Here is a 16,013-nt window from a genome sequence, read left to right as displayed (position 1 = left end):
ATACCTGCATACTGCATGTTTAATACCATTTATGCAGATTCAAGGTAGCTCTACCCTTATGCGACTTATCAATATTAATGGTTGAAAGTGGAAACACTGTATTAATTTCCACTCGGTATAGTTTGATTTTATTAATAACCAAAGCAAATGTATGTGTTGACACCTTTTTTAAGATGTCAAACATATAAGAACAGAAGTATAGGTCAACATAAAAAAAACCACACATTTTCGTAAAGCAGAGTAATAAAACATGAGAAAAATGTGTTAACATGACAAATTTTTAATGTCAACAGTATAGAAAAACAGTTTATTTATAAATATTTGACCTATTGAGTGCACCTACCACCCCTAAAAAAAACCCAGGGCCTTTTTTCAACTCTCAAATATTAAGCCCCCCCCCCCTTTGAAATACAGTACTACTCACCTTTCTGATAACAGAGTTTTTGTTTTTAATCTTTCTAGCAATCTCTTGGTTCCGCACTGAATTTCATAATACATGGTATCTCTAGTTCACCAATACCGGTATCTTAGGAGTAGTGATAGTTTCCATTTACAATGCATTTCAAAGCCCCCCCCCCCCCCCCCATGTTGTTAAAAAGAATGCTACAACTTTACTTATTTTTCGAGGCACGTGTCCAACTACTGCACCGTCCTTTACAACAGCAATCGCATATTTATGCATAGCATTGTTGATTTCTATTTTTTAAGAGTTTCTCCCTGGAATGGATCCCAGATTATAGATATCTCTGTAAACATGAAATCTCTTAAACTATATTCATACTCGGCCATAGTTGTGCTGCGAAAGTGAAAACGAAAGTTTAGTAAATCGTACGTGGTATTAGTCTATGACACAAATGGTTTCAAGTGAAATTGAAAGTAATAGCTACTACTGTATATTTAATGTAGACAAGAATGGATTAATTATTAGTGTTAGAAGAAATGAAATAAAATTTATGTGTATATTTAATAGGAATATTTCAGCATAGAGTACTAAATAACCACCCACCCCTCCAATTTTCTAAGCACCCGGGGTGCTCAATAGGACGAATATGGTATGTATAAACTGTTAGTTGATATTAGGGGAATCTTTGTATAATAGACACACAGTAGAGGAATTCCAGCATAGGAGTTATCACCCTTTACCAACTGGGCTATCAGGCCATCGGTGAGCAGCCCGATTGACTGCTGCTGGATATTGTACATGTGTTTTCTATCCTGAAGCCTTCACAAGGACAAAAAATAAAAACAAACAACTTGTTGGATAAAAACCAATCACAAATTATGGAAGATCTTTTTTAAACATTTGTATCTACTCCTACAGTTTTTATTCAAATGCTGCTGAAATCTTTCTACTTTCCTTTACTATGTTTATCCAACATAATATGTAAACAATAATAAGCTTCAAGAAATAGAATAGCAAATAAGAAATGAAATGTGACTTCTTTTTTTTTTAAATTAATCCATTTCATTCATGAAAAGAAAATCTTTAAAAACAGATAAAATTTCTTTGAATTTTAATTATAACAAGAAAAAATTAAAACAGTTCATCATTTCATATGATTGTGATAGCATCAGTTATCTGATCCAATATTTCAAAGATTGCACATGGAATTTTTTAAAGGCAGATTTTGAACAGTCATGGACACAATGATTTTGGGATGGTTACATGCACATATCTATACCTCAGGATGTTCCTAATGTAATTTGAGATGCTAATTCATATTTCTTCTGCAATTTGTTTCAAATCGACAGTATATGATTAATCAAAATGTAAATGATCACAGGTCGACCCTTACAATATATGACAAGTCATTTTACCATGTTTACAAGGAAGTTAAAAGGCACACACAAAAAACCCATCGTGACATCGTTTCAAATATTTGAAAACCTTTCTAGTTCAACAGGGATTTAAAGTAGATAAAATAAACAAATCAGTGGACCATTAAACCCTTAGAACTCTAGTCTAATTAACCCTACATCTCCATTGGATTTAGAGTGCATTTTAATGCAACCCATATTTCTACACTTCTTTCTAAATCTAGGTAGTTTATTATAACAATACTAAATAGTTCATGATATCCATAATATAATCAATAGATGGATTATTATAGGTCATGTTTTGATTGCATTTTGTATCACTCTAGAATAAATATATAATTTATTATATCATTCACTAAAAACCCATGCATGTACCCAGTGTTGAAATAAATCAGAATGGTATATTTTAATCATTTACTATCTATTATCAATTATAGGAACTCAATATGCTTACCATTGTATTTTGAAATGTGTCCAACAGAAAAGCCACTTTTGTACAGATCAGTCTAAACCCAATCGACACTTTCCTCCTCTAAAACAATAAAAAAAAATGTGTACATGCATTCATTTTGGATGCAAAAAAAAAAAAAAAAGTCATAAATTCTTATTACATGATTTGTTTTATTTCATAAATCTCTAAGAGCAATAATTACTCCTACTCCTTGAAGATTAATTATATATTGTTTAATGCCCCTCTCAAGAATTTTTCACTCATATGGAGACATGCATCACCATTGCCGGTAAAGGGCTGCAGTATTTAAAGGCCTATGCTTGGTGCTTACGGCCTTTGAGCTTTAACGTGCCACACCTGCTGTGACACCTGTTTTTGCGGACTTGTCTGAAGGACCCATTTAGTCAACTCTTACGACAAGCAAGGGGTACTGAGGACCTATTCTAACCCGGTTTTCCACAGGAGTTATGAAAAAGATGACAGATGTCATGTAATTGGCACGTTTGGCAAGAGATACATCAATTTTTATGTCCCAGAATTAAACAATTTTTCCACAGCTATATCACAGAAGAAATTATCAAGAACTAAATATTTCAGTAGAAAGTTATAGAAAAGCAAATGCAGTCACAGGAACCATATAGGCGATTCAATATTGAATCAGTGGGACAAGATATTTTTAAAACGTGGATAAATTAGTATTATGTGGTAATGACACATTTAGATAAGATTCCTAAAACATGAAAATGAAAAACGTAAAAAGGGACAAAATAAATTGGTGAGAAATACATGTAGTTATATCTTTCGAATTTCCTCCATTGTTTACAATAGTGCAATATCTTTGAAAGAGGCGACTATGACAGGAACCAGTCATTTTGTCTGTAGTAATAATAGTAGGGAATATAATGGGGTGGTATACTATAGACCCTACTATTATAATTGCAGACAAAACTACCGGTTCCTGAGGTGCAATACGTACACAATCAAAATAAGGACAATGCACATCGCATTGCAAACTCTGAAACTGCACGGCGTCTCCTGCATTGTGTCGCTAAGTGTAGGGCATAATGACGACACATTTTCGGGATTCTCTATATCCTAGAAAATCTTTATATCAATGCTAAAACATAGTAAACGACAAATATTGTCCTAGTCGTGTGTCATGGCGTGACGAGACTCGGAGACGGTAGACCCCTCTTTCGCTGCCCACTGAAGAAAACAAACGCGGCCCGGTTACTCGTACTCGTGGGGGGAATTGTAATAACCTAAAACCTAACAATATATATACTTTGCGAGAAATGTGCCTTGAAATCATTTTTGAAACCAAAATAAGAAAAAATTTACTTACACGTGACAACATCTTCGCAGACGTTGAATCCTTTCCGGGTGTCTCCGAAGGTTCCCGAAGTTCATTTCCGTAACATGACAGCAAAACAGAACGTAACAAAAAAATCACGGTGTTGGAAATTTCAAAATTTTTAAATACCATCTTTAAAAATATTAATCTAAATAATCTGACACCTAGTGGTTCAGAATAAGGAAAAAATCAAACGAAATTTAAATATATTTCCGCTTTCGTTTGTGATGCCCATTTGAAAAATGTCTACACAAGTCGTGAAACGTATATTGCCAAAATAATACACGCTAGTTTTTAACAACTCTAGAATTTGCACTTTTACGAATAAAATGAAATCTTTTTGCCCGAAATGTAAAGTTTAGATTCTAAATTTAAGGAAAGAAAACACATTTTACTCAAAAGTTAAGTACATAATTTCATTTTACAAGTAGAAAATTGGGCAGACTTAAAAACGTCAGCCTAATTTTTACGTCTGCCTAACGCTGGTCTATAAATATTTTGCGTCCGCTGAAGTCTTATAATAGGTATGTATATATATATATATATATATATATATATATATATATATATATATATATAATGTTTCAAAATATGGAAACCATATCAAAAACTAACCCATCAACGAAACTAAGAAATCTTGAAATTGAATGATTCAATAGTGTACCAAGCATCCTCAAGCTTTAAGGCACTTGAATGAGTTTTAAGTGGAAAGCTGAATGAAGTGGCCAAACACTTAAAAAAAACATCTACAGATCCTGAAGCGTGCTGTCACACCTCCAAAGCGTTTGTTTCCGTTCCTTGCAAACCGTTCAGCGTTCCGTAAAGATCATCCATAGTTCCGTGCAAACCGTTCACCATTCATTGCAGACCGTTCAGGGTTCAACGCAAACCATTTCGTGCAAATCGTTCCATACATGATCAAGCCACGTCGATAGAAACGTGCAGATCGTTCACACCACGTCCTTAGAAACGTACAGGCCGCGCAGATCGTGCAAACCACGCTCTTAAAAACATACAGGCCATGCAGATCGTACGAGTCACTTCGACATGAGATCTGAGACAGGTGAACATTGTTGGGAAGTCTCTAAGACAGACTTTCAACAGTGGAAAATTGCAAATAATCGAAACTTAAGTTATTTAAAAACACCAAACAGGACAAAATTTGATACATTTATAACCCTCGAAGTATTTCTAACACCACAGGTAGTTTCCAGCAAGTAGAGAGGGATTATACATGTATATACACTGTATATGTCCTTTTTAGTTTTAATTATCAGATGTTTTGTATATAGGAATAATTTGTCGTGTTACACTTGCTACAAGTCACTTTTTAAAATGAAAATATTTCCATCAAAATTGTTTTTTTGGAACTTTCTGCATAATGCAAAAACCAACCTGTGTATAACGTAAATAAAATACTTATAGAGCCCAGTAGCTAAGTACTTCGTTACTAGCTTGAAAATGCGGATGTATATTTAATTGCTGTTACAAAATTTAGAAATTCATTTCAAAATTAAGGATTATCTCCCTCATGCATAGCTCTTATCCTTGGACGAATTTGGCTCCACTTTTTTGGCTATTTAGCTCTAAAACTTCATAGTTATTTCGGATTTCAAAGATTTCGGTTGAGCATCACTGAAGAGACATTATTTGTCGAAATGTGCATCTGGTGCATCAAAATTGGCACCGTATCAGTTTTACATTATATCTACGCAAAATCTAAGGTGCTATTTTCATAATAGAGGTCAGCTAATTCCGGTATTTGAATTTAATATTTGTACAGAAGGTGTGGAAATCGGCGAGGGCAATTGAAATATGACAAAAGAGGTGTTTCATATTTTTTTTCGCTCAGAAATGAATACAGATTTCTATAGGTTTAAAATTGAGAAATATTCAACAATCTAATTAAAATTATATGTTCGACAGGGGATGCTTACTCCTCCTCGGCACTTGATCCCACCTCTGGTGTATCCAGGGGTCCGTGTTTGCCCAACTATCTATTTTGTATTGCTTATAGGAGTTATGAGATTGATCGCTGTTCGTTGTTTTCAACTTTAATGTTAGATCCGCTCGCATATACTCCCATACATAACTGAATAATCTGTTGATCATAATTGTAATTCGTCCTTATTTGTTTTATTGATTCATACGTGTATTTTTAAATTTATTTCAATAATATTTTCATTGTTTCCCTTTTTATTTCTATTGCTCTTTCCTATCGAAGGAAAGCGTTCCTTATCGACTGGCTAATATTGAATGTTTAGCTGCACCCTCTCCCTGTGCGAGAAAATGTTTCAATCTTGTTTGATAAGACGTCATTTTATCTGTTGTCAAACACCTAAAACTGTATAGGTTTATTTTACAGCTGTCTTTGGGGCCTGAAACAGAGGCCTGAAACATAAAAATTGCTTATGCATTTCATTTTCAGTTAAGATTTAAACAGTATTTTATTTTGAATAACATAGTAAAGATTAGACAGCAGGCAACGCCTATATAAGCCTTCTCATTTTCAGTGTAAATTCGTTTATGTTTAACTCATGCTGTTAATCCAAGGCAACGCTGCAATTCTGTTTCCTTCAATGTAGAAAGACATATTAGGTATGTAAGGTTGTCATTTATTTAAAATGACGTAAAATGAAATTGACTGGAAATACAAGCTATAATAGTGTTACACAACATCGTTCTCAGAGCTACAATATTGTTACAAAAACAAATGCGATAATGCGATAAAATACAGTATGAATCTATTCTGAAAACAAAAGTGGTGCATAAAAAGTCCATGAAAAGCTAGGGTTGAAAAGGACCAAAATCCTAGGTTTGACCACCCGAATTCAACAGATCAACGGATCAATAAAAGTTGAATAATCAATATCACAAGACAATACACTTTTTGCATCTTTTTATTTTATTTCCGAAGTTAACCGTTCAGCGTTCCGTTCAATCGTTCACTATTCCCTGCAGACCGTTCAGCGTATCGAGCAAACTGTTCCCTGCAAGAATCTTTTCATACCGGTCCGTGCAAGTGGTGCAGTACTACGCCTCATGGTCTTTATTTCCCCGATCGCATATAGAGGTCAAGAGAAATATTTCTTCCTGAATACTAATCACACTTCCCCATCGTAGAATTTCAAATGCAGTATTATTGGCGGTTTTCATTGTGTCTTACACGGCTTTTACAAATTGGATACGTTGTGAAATCCACGGTGTAATATATTATATTAAAAATTTGATCTGTTTATGTGGAGTTTTCTAAGAAATATGTGTGGTAAGTACATCGACTTTAGTCTTCTATATGATGCAGTATTGTCTTAAAGGAACATTGCATTTCATTTAAGCGATATTTTTATACGTATGTTTTTCTATCACATAAGTGGACAAATATATTGTACTTATACTTGTAACTGTTGTGTGATGTACCAAGAGTTAAAGTTCTAATATTACAAAGATATTCATATTTCTTTATGATCACAATTTATGTCTGTCATATGGTAAAAATCCTCAATGATTTCTGAAGTACTGATGTTGAGTTTAAGCTCTAATTTAATGCCACTCCTCATTAAGATTCCACCCAATTTTCGTTTCTGCCATGGGATTGTCTCATCTGTTTCTTGGATTCAACAATTTACAACGGTTTCTGTATGAACTTCTAAAATGATATATGGATGATATAGAATACCGTATTTGAAATAAGAAAATGAAAAAGATAGAGCCACATTACATGTAACAACGCGGTGTGATATTTTTGATAATTTTGTTTTGTATCAGTCAACTTGATATGAAGTTACATGTATGCTGGCATAAAAAAATGGCATATTATTTCCATGTGGTTTCTAAGAAGACAATTCCCAAATAATTTTCTACACAAAAGTAATATTGATATTTTGTAGATGGCAGCTTGCAAGGAGAGTGCACAAAAATCATTGCCTCTAATGAATGAGAACATCTACACAGAGGTAAGTACTTGCACTTGATTGACACTTGTGCTCTAAATTGGTCATGTTCATGTTTTCTTCTTAAGTGCAAAGATGGGGTAATGGTTCCATTATTGTCTTTCAAGATTGTACTAGAAAATCCACTCTTCTTATATATACACTGAATTTTTCACAAAAAAGTGCTGGTTCAACAAATACTTTAGGCATTTTGGATTATTCTATAACTGGGAACTATGTTTTTGGAATGAACTATTTTGTGTCTTTAGATTCCGTTCGCCACCGATTTTGATAGTTCTTGTTCAACTACTGCAAGTTAGTATGTTGCTACTGTTACAATTTTCTTTAAATGTGTTAATTGTAAATACATCTTATTACTTGTTTAATGTTGAATGTTGTTGGAATATATTGCTTTATATATATATATATATATATATATATATAGTGCTTATATATATATATATATATATATATATATATATATATATATATATATAAGCACTAAAGTTCCAACAACACCCGATACCACAAAGTGTTGGATCCACAACATCGATGCAAGGTCAAGTATAAGAAAAATTATACAAAGCTCTACATTACGTTATGTAATTATTTTCGTTTGACATTTTAGTGCTTTGTATATATATATATATATATATATATATATATATATATATATATGCAATTGTCATACAACCTTGGACGATGACGCATTGCTAAAATATCCCACCTTATGTACTTTGATTTCTCTCTAAATCCTTATTATAAAGGGTAACAAAACGCTAGGACTGTGTCGTTTGCGAAGGTAAATGTCGTTCTGTTTGATTATGTATCACAGTGTCTGACAATAAAAAGTCTGATGATCAAACTGCTTACGTTTTACCATTGTTGTCAATTTTAAAACTTATGTAAACAGAAGCGTTCACTTTTTTCATACGTCGAATCGATATATCCCATTGAACTCGATATAATGGACATCACACAGTTTTCTATATACATGTATGGTCACGGTAGGTCAGTGGTAGAGTGTTCGCTTCCTAACCGGGAGGTCGTGATTTCAAACCCCGATCGTGCTATGGCCTAGGGCGTTAAAATAGGTAGTAACTGTTCATTCGCCAAACGTTCGGCATCTACAAGTGGGACTCACGGAATCCTTCGGGTATGGACTTAAAAACGGGGGTCCCTTGTCGCGACAGGCGTAGGCGTGATAAAGCATTCCCACAGCTACAACTCTGAACGCTAAGTATAGCTCTTAATTTGTGGTACTTCGCCTATAGCTGTTGACGTTTCAATAACTGTGAAATGGTTTCCACGGGACGCAAAATAATGGAAAAAAATCAATCAATTCATCTATGTCTGCTTAACGCGCAATTGGTCTCACCTCTGTATGTTTTGGGGTCCGTGTTTGCCCTTGAGAATGTATTCTTTAAAGGATTTATCACATTAATCATTGTTCATTTACTAGTATTCACAATCGATAAAACCATGAATACACTTACCATTATTTTTTTAACTTGGTATCTGTATCTCAGCAATTTACATATAACACATGGCATATTTTACCTGAAAACGTCATTCCATCAGTTAACGTTTATTCTTAGATACTTAGAGGAAGAAAATATTCTCAATTCGGGAGCTTGATTAAGAAATAGCAACAACCTGCATGTTCTTAGGTTTTGTTGAAAAAACAGAAACAGTACTTACTGCTCAGGATGCAAGTCCTACAACCAATAGGCTATCCCGGTCGGTAGGGTTGTAACAATCTGAGTATACGTAAAGATAAAAGGAATAGAAAATTATCACTTTTGGCATATTTTGAAAAATCTTGAAAAGGACTAGCTATCGTGTTAAAAATCATAATTAATTTTCGTACATATTTCTTTAAATTTTGAAATAAAATAAATATCGTCAATGTCCCCTTCATCACTCCTATATGGTATTTGTGTCTTTCAAATGATTAAATACGCGAGAGCATGGTCTACATATAATGATCCTTTAAAATCTAGACTACTGACAAATAAGTTAGTGTGTCATGGGTATCAACAGTTTGGCGTAAAGTCAGCATTTCGCAAATTTTATGGGCGTTATGATTATGTAATTTGCGAATACAAGCTATGACTAGGTCGAATCCCTTTTGTCATGTTTCATAACATTTGTTAGACGATTTCTACTATGGCTTAATTCGTTGCCTGATATAGATAGTTGACCATCAGGTAATGTTTTCTCCTCCTAGGCACCTGATCCAACCTCTGGTATATCTAATTTGAGGACTTTTTTCTTTACCCCTTTAATGCATAAAAAGTTCAGAAGTGAATGATTTATAAACAGGGTCAAAGGGATTTTGTTCTTTATATGCTTATATCTTTGAGATTGTTTTACCTTTAGTATAACACAGATACCTCGGAGAGATTTGATGCTCTATTGTTAATATGGAAAATGAAGCATGGTGGAAAACATAGTTTCCTACAAAAAATGATTTTCTACATTAAATAGATAATTCACAGTCGATGTTCAACACTTTCATCATCTGTGAATAATAATACGCACAAAACTTATTTGACAATCAGTGCACTATGTTTAGACATGAATACTTAAAGAAATCTTTATTGTGTAGTTTAATATTCGTTTTATTCAACTCCTTGAACCGCTCAACTAAGCTTCGCAATTGTAATTAATCTTTGAACTTGTTAAATAAAGTAAATAAAAAAAAATCAAACCATCTAAGTTGTGCTGTTTATCTCATATAGGTTTTATCATAATTTTTGACTTAGTATATTGCCAGTTTATTCTTAAGTTAATAAGTAAAAATAGCAGTTATCTTTATCTGGCATTGATAATGTATTTTTAATTCTTTACATAAACTTATTCTTCTATATGATAACTTTATGTGATGTTTGTGAGACGATACTTTGAAAAAGACAAATTAAAAAACAACTCTACTTAATACCTTTATTCTGTAGATACCAACAGAGGACAACATACAGTTGTCATCGATTGTAACGAGTGATCAAATCTACTCGGAGGTAAATGTTCTATTTAATAATTCTTTGTGACAGAATGAATTTCATTTATCTATTTATTTTCATTATACTTGCGTGTAATTTAGTTAAATTTGATTGCTCTGGAAACATTTCAATATCGCATAGTTACCCTCTGAGATCAGAAACTACGCCTTCCGGGATGTGAATACAGTACCAGCAACGTTTTTCTTGTCTTTTTACCGTGCTACTTGATAATTTATTCTGCAGATAACAACTTCCCAGGACAATGTACAGATACCATTGCCTGTAATGAACGATCATATATACTCAGATGTAAGTATGCAATATTATACATTTATTGCATGATAGTGAAGGAGATATGAAGATTTATTCACCCAAGAAAAATCATATTCCCCGAGGGCAACGGCCGAGGGGAATATGATTTTTCTTGGGTGAATAAATCTTCATATCTCCCGAACATTCATGCAATAAATTGTTTATTATACCGAAACAAAGCAAGACTACAAAATTGTATTTGAGATTGGAGTTTACTCATATATACATCGTAGCCTACATGTATGTAGCTGAGATCGCCCTAACAGTAACATCGCGCCGTCAACGTATATATAGAAGGTACAAACAGCGAAACACAGTGATCTGATAACCAGTTTTTGTATTTCCATTCTCCTTGAATGCTGATTTACTTGCATGTTTTTATATCAACCAAAATCAGTCGATTTTAAAACTGTATATCAGAGACCCGCATATTTGGTGCCTTACGAACTATGAAACTAGAATGACTCGGACTTATTGTGACGTCACAATACACTTCGTCTACTTTGACGTTAAATTTATGGAAAATGCACGAAACTGCCCAAGGGGAAATATGATAGGGAGATATGATGTTTGAGAGGGAGATATGAAGTTTTGTCTTCCCTGGCACGTGACTGTCTAGACCAATCAGATTACGCGTTGCATAGAATTCTCATACTGAGGTATAATAAATACTGTTATCATTATATGTAATTGTAACAGTTGAATGAGCGATGAACTTATGGTTTCGTCAAACAAAATATACCCCTCCTCCCTACACACATTAATGAGGCGGACATGGACGCAGTGTTCCATATTGTAAAGTGTGGATAATATGCATAAAATCAACCGAAACTTGGGGGGGGGGGGCAGCCAAGAAATGATGTATTCAAAATAGAAGATTGCCCTGAATATTCATCATTTCATAAGTATCTCGGTATATTGTTTGATGGATTTTCCACATTAAAAATGAACAGCGAAAATCTTGAGAAATCTGGTTGGCCCGTATTAAGAGCTATTATATCTAAAATACATACTAATGGGTCAGTAGTATTCAGAACATTTGAGAAAATTTACTTAAGTGGAGTCGCACCCATTCTGGACTACTGTAATATAGGGGTGTTACAAATATCAATATTGAATCTATACAACACCGTGAGTTATGGTATTTCTTGCTCATTTTTTGTTATTCAATGAGAGAGTGGTTGGCTCTAATTTTGTATGTTCATCAAGTGGATATCATACGACAGTGGTATCGACTCTTTACAATTTCGAACGATGTACTAAAAAAGAAAATGTTTCTTTCGGATCTGGTACAATTAAAGAACATATATTTGTCACATCAAGTCATTTTTTTTCCAAGCCCTTGATATGTCCACCTATCATGTAAATTGGATGGGTTGTATCTTAAACAATGTGGAAGAAAATCTTCGTCATGAATTTGTAAATGACGGGAACAAAGAACTCCAAAATGTGCCTAAACGTAAGACTTATCGAACACTAAAATTTATTTTCAAACAGAACAATATGTTGCTATGGTTATTCCAATATGGCATCGTTGTATACTTGCAAAATTTGGTGTGTTACCTAGTTACCTATATAATTGCAACAGGATGTTAGAGGGGCTTTATCTGATATGTTGGGGAATTCATATTCTTCAAATAATGTAGGAGATGAATGTTTGGTTCATTGTACTGTATATTCAAATATTAAAACAATAGTTTAACCAGTATTTGGTTTAACCCTACCGTAATCAATATGTCACATTTAAATTAAATTTCTCTTATCAAAGTTTGCTAAACAAATCGCAGAATATTATTATTATGCATTTTTTATGCACAGGCCTTACTTACAGACAGTCTAATAAATGAATAGTAAACATCATGCGTAATGCCATAGTATTTTAAATCAATGTTGTACTATTAAAAGTGAAATATAGACCTGGCGTTTAAATTCCTGTTATACATGCATTTTCGTGTTGTGGTTGTATGTAACATATGCCACTATAATAAACCATTTACTTACTTATTTCTTGGTGTTATTGTTCAGAATGATATTGAGGTCTGGTTAAAATCCAATAAGAACTAATTTACATTACGAGATACAGTCATTAGAGTAAGAGAGCTATTGAAGCACGATATCCCCGCATTTTATCAATGTTGCATGCATATCATAAATATTAACTTGGACTGGGCCAAGCAATGCATTTTTATAAAAACAAATATAAAGACAAATCCATCCGATTAATATGATACTGTTGAGGACTATCTTTTTTTGTATTCATTAGTTGAGAAATTCATATGCATGTAGATACATATATCGAATAACGAATTAAAATCGCATATAGGTTAGTGTTTTCAATTTCAGCTGTGAGAGCGTTAAAACAATACGGGCGGATGTTTTCTTCTTCAATGATCAAATTTAGAATATTCCATTGTAATGGATCCTTATTAATAATATTCAAATTGTTCTGATCATTTAAAAAAAACCCATACATATAGCGCGTCATTATTCAATTTTCGGGGGTTTTACTTGCTTGCATAAATCGCAGTTTTTAGGAAAAAAAATCTACAAAGATAGAGACAAAGTTAAAATATGTTTTATTCTTGAAATTGACGCACACAACCAGAGAGAGAGAGAGAGAGAGAGAGAGAGAGAGAGAGAGAGAGAGAGAATTATCTAGTTTTCAATATTTTACCGTTTGCATTTTGGATCTAAACACGCCTAACTTCCACGTTTCAATAAATACTCTACTGTTTGATCAATCTCTCTCTCCTTCTTATTCTATGTTATTAAAATAATGGATGGATGTATAGCTCCACACCCGTGTAGATCCGCCAATTAGGCGTATGCCTGCATCATTCCACACATATGGGCATCTGATGCAATTGCTATGAAAAAAGCAAACTCTTTTCGTTGTTTAATGTAAATATTTACCAACTGAAACAAAAATGGGAAGGGAGGTAACTACAGTGGGAAATGTTGCTAAGTCGTTGATTAATGTACGTTTGGGTAGGACGCTTAGTCATACACATCCCAGTTTCAACACCTACATTACACAGAATTAAAAATTCGGAAATGATTTGCATTTCTGATATTAAAACGGATGTTTTATCTTCAGTGAATGATGTCTGGATGTGTTTTCTGACATTGAAAACTTCATGGATGAATCCCTAAGAATCACCAGCTCTAAGTAAATGCTTGTACGGGTCTTCATCTAGTAAATGTGTAAATGAATATTGGTTTCCCTTCAAATCAATGAATGTATTTCCAACTTATGGCATTTCTAATTGCAAGAATTTAATTTGCTGATGTTTATATACTTTCGTGTACGATGAGAACTCAGCTGGTGGCGAAAGTTTCATGTTGAAATCAGTCAGCACTCATCTCTAATTGAACTGCTCAGTTGCGACAGAAAAAAAACCCACATATTGATCTTTAAAAATGCATTATTCATGCACATACGTGTATTAAATTCTGATTAGAAATTCCGTTGGATGTATGAGTTGGGTACATAATGAATGTGAATGTTGAAACTCTTCAAAATCATTATCATTATAACGTAATATGTAAATATTTTGTAATTATTAATATTTAATTCTGCCTAAAAGCTTCTAAAGAAATATAGAGCACTTGGTATGCACCTTTGCCTACATTTATACTTTTTTCTTGAATATTATTGTTTACAAATATTCTACCATACAATGTCAGTTTATATTTGTGTTTACACAATAAAGATATTTATATGTTGATAATATCTTTATTTGATAAGCATAAATATCACCGTGATCATTTAGAGTGTATAGTGGATGTAACGTAAAGGTCATGCAGAATTTGCAAACTGTTGCAAAAGGCCACCCTAAACCAGAAATACAACACTGAAATTACTTTACTTGGGTATGACTGTACATTTTGGGAAATTTGGTTGAAGGAAATCGTTCTCAAAATTGACCACGAGATTTAGAAGCCCGTCAGACTTGAAACCTTTAAAGTTACATGCCTGGGTGGCCTAGTGGTTTAGGTGCTAGGAAATCTTACAATTAAACCATATATTCCGAGTTCATGTCCAACATTCTCTAAATCTATTTTTGTCTTTACTTTTCATTTTTGAGTGGTCGCTTTCTAGGGGAAGGGTGTTGTAAATGTAACACATATATCTTAACAAATAATAGAGTTATTTTCACTATAACTTCCAATATATGAAAGTTACGATTTAAAGAAAAGAAATTTATTCTGAGATCACTGTAGTTTCGTTGGTTTACACTACCCTGTTCCTGTGTGCACAAAATTTTCAAACCATAATGCGGCGAAAAGTTAATCAAATGCTACAAGAAAAGCCAGAAGTGAAAATAGGTCAAGGGAGGAAAATAACTGCTATTCAGTTTGACTTTTCAAAAGTAAAAATAAAAACTAATGTAGCAACTGTCATATGATATTTAGGCAAAGCTAAACACTCGAAATATCAACCAAAAGAAATGAACTGATGAAATATATCAAAGGTGCTGCAGCAATGTCAGAAAAAGACGGTGACTAAGTAATGCCATATGTAAAAGGGTTGTTGTGTAAACCTTATACGGTACCAATTTTGATGCACCAGATGCGCATTTCGACAAATAATGTCTCTTCAGTGATTCTCAACCGAAATGTTTGAAATCCGAAATAACAATGAAGTTATAGAGCAATTATAGCCAAAAACAGCGTACCAAAAAAAAAAGTGAAGTCAAATTCGTCTAAGGATAAGAGCTATGCATGAGGGATACAATCCTTAATTTTGAAATGAATTTTTAAATTTTGTAACAGCAATCAAATATACATCCGTGTGATATGAATGCACATATGAAAATATTGAACTGTTCATCATTCCACATAGGAATATGGTTTATTGATTAAAAAACGAATCATATAAATGTCAGTAATGCTAAACTGCAGCTGTTCTTTTTCTTTAATGACGAAATATTAAAAACGTTGGCCTTATGTTTGAAAAGATAATGCCAATAAATTATTGGAAACATTTGTTTTCCCTTTATATTTCTGAGTAGGCCGTTTCGTTAGCAAAAGTGTTATACCTCCTTGCAACATTTCTATCAGGTTTTCCGTTTATCGTGAATATCAGGTATTTTTTCTAATCAGGTTTATTGTTTATCCAATCGTACCGCGTATGTATCCTATCG

At 33.3% G+C, this 16,013-nt stretch overlaps 1 protein-coding gene across 1 annotated transcript in view; it reads left to right on the top strand.

Moving 5' to 3' along the window:
• The window catches only part of LOC125662394 (uncharacterized), a 1,158,266-nt gene that overhangs the window by 671,667 nt on the left and 470,586 nt on the right, over positions 1-16,013 (top strand). The window lies entirely within an intron of this gene.

This window comes from Ostrea edulis, chromosome 8 (genome assembly GCF_947568905.1).
Source record: "Ostrea edulis chromosome 8, xbOstEdul1.1, whole genome shotgun sequence".
NCBI classification, from domain to species: Eukaryota; Metazoa; Mollusca; class Bivalvia; order Ostreida; family Ostreidae; genus Ostrea; species Ostrea edulis.
The sequence above is the reverse complement of the archived record's forward strand: the minus strand, read 5'-3'. Positions and strand labels throughout refer to the sequence as shown.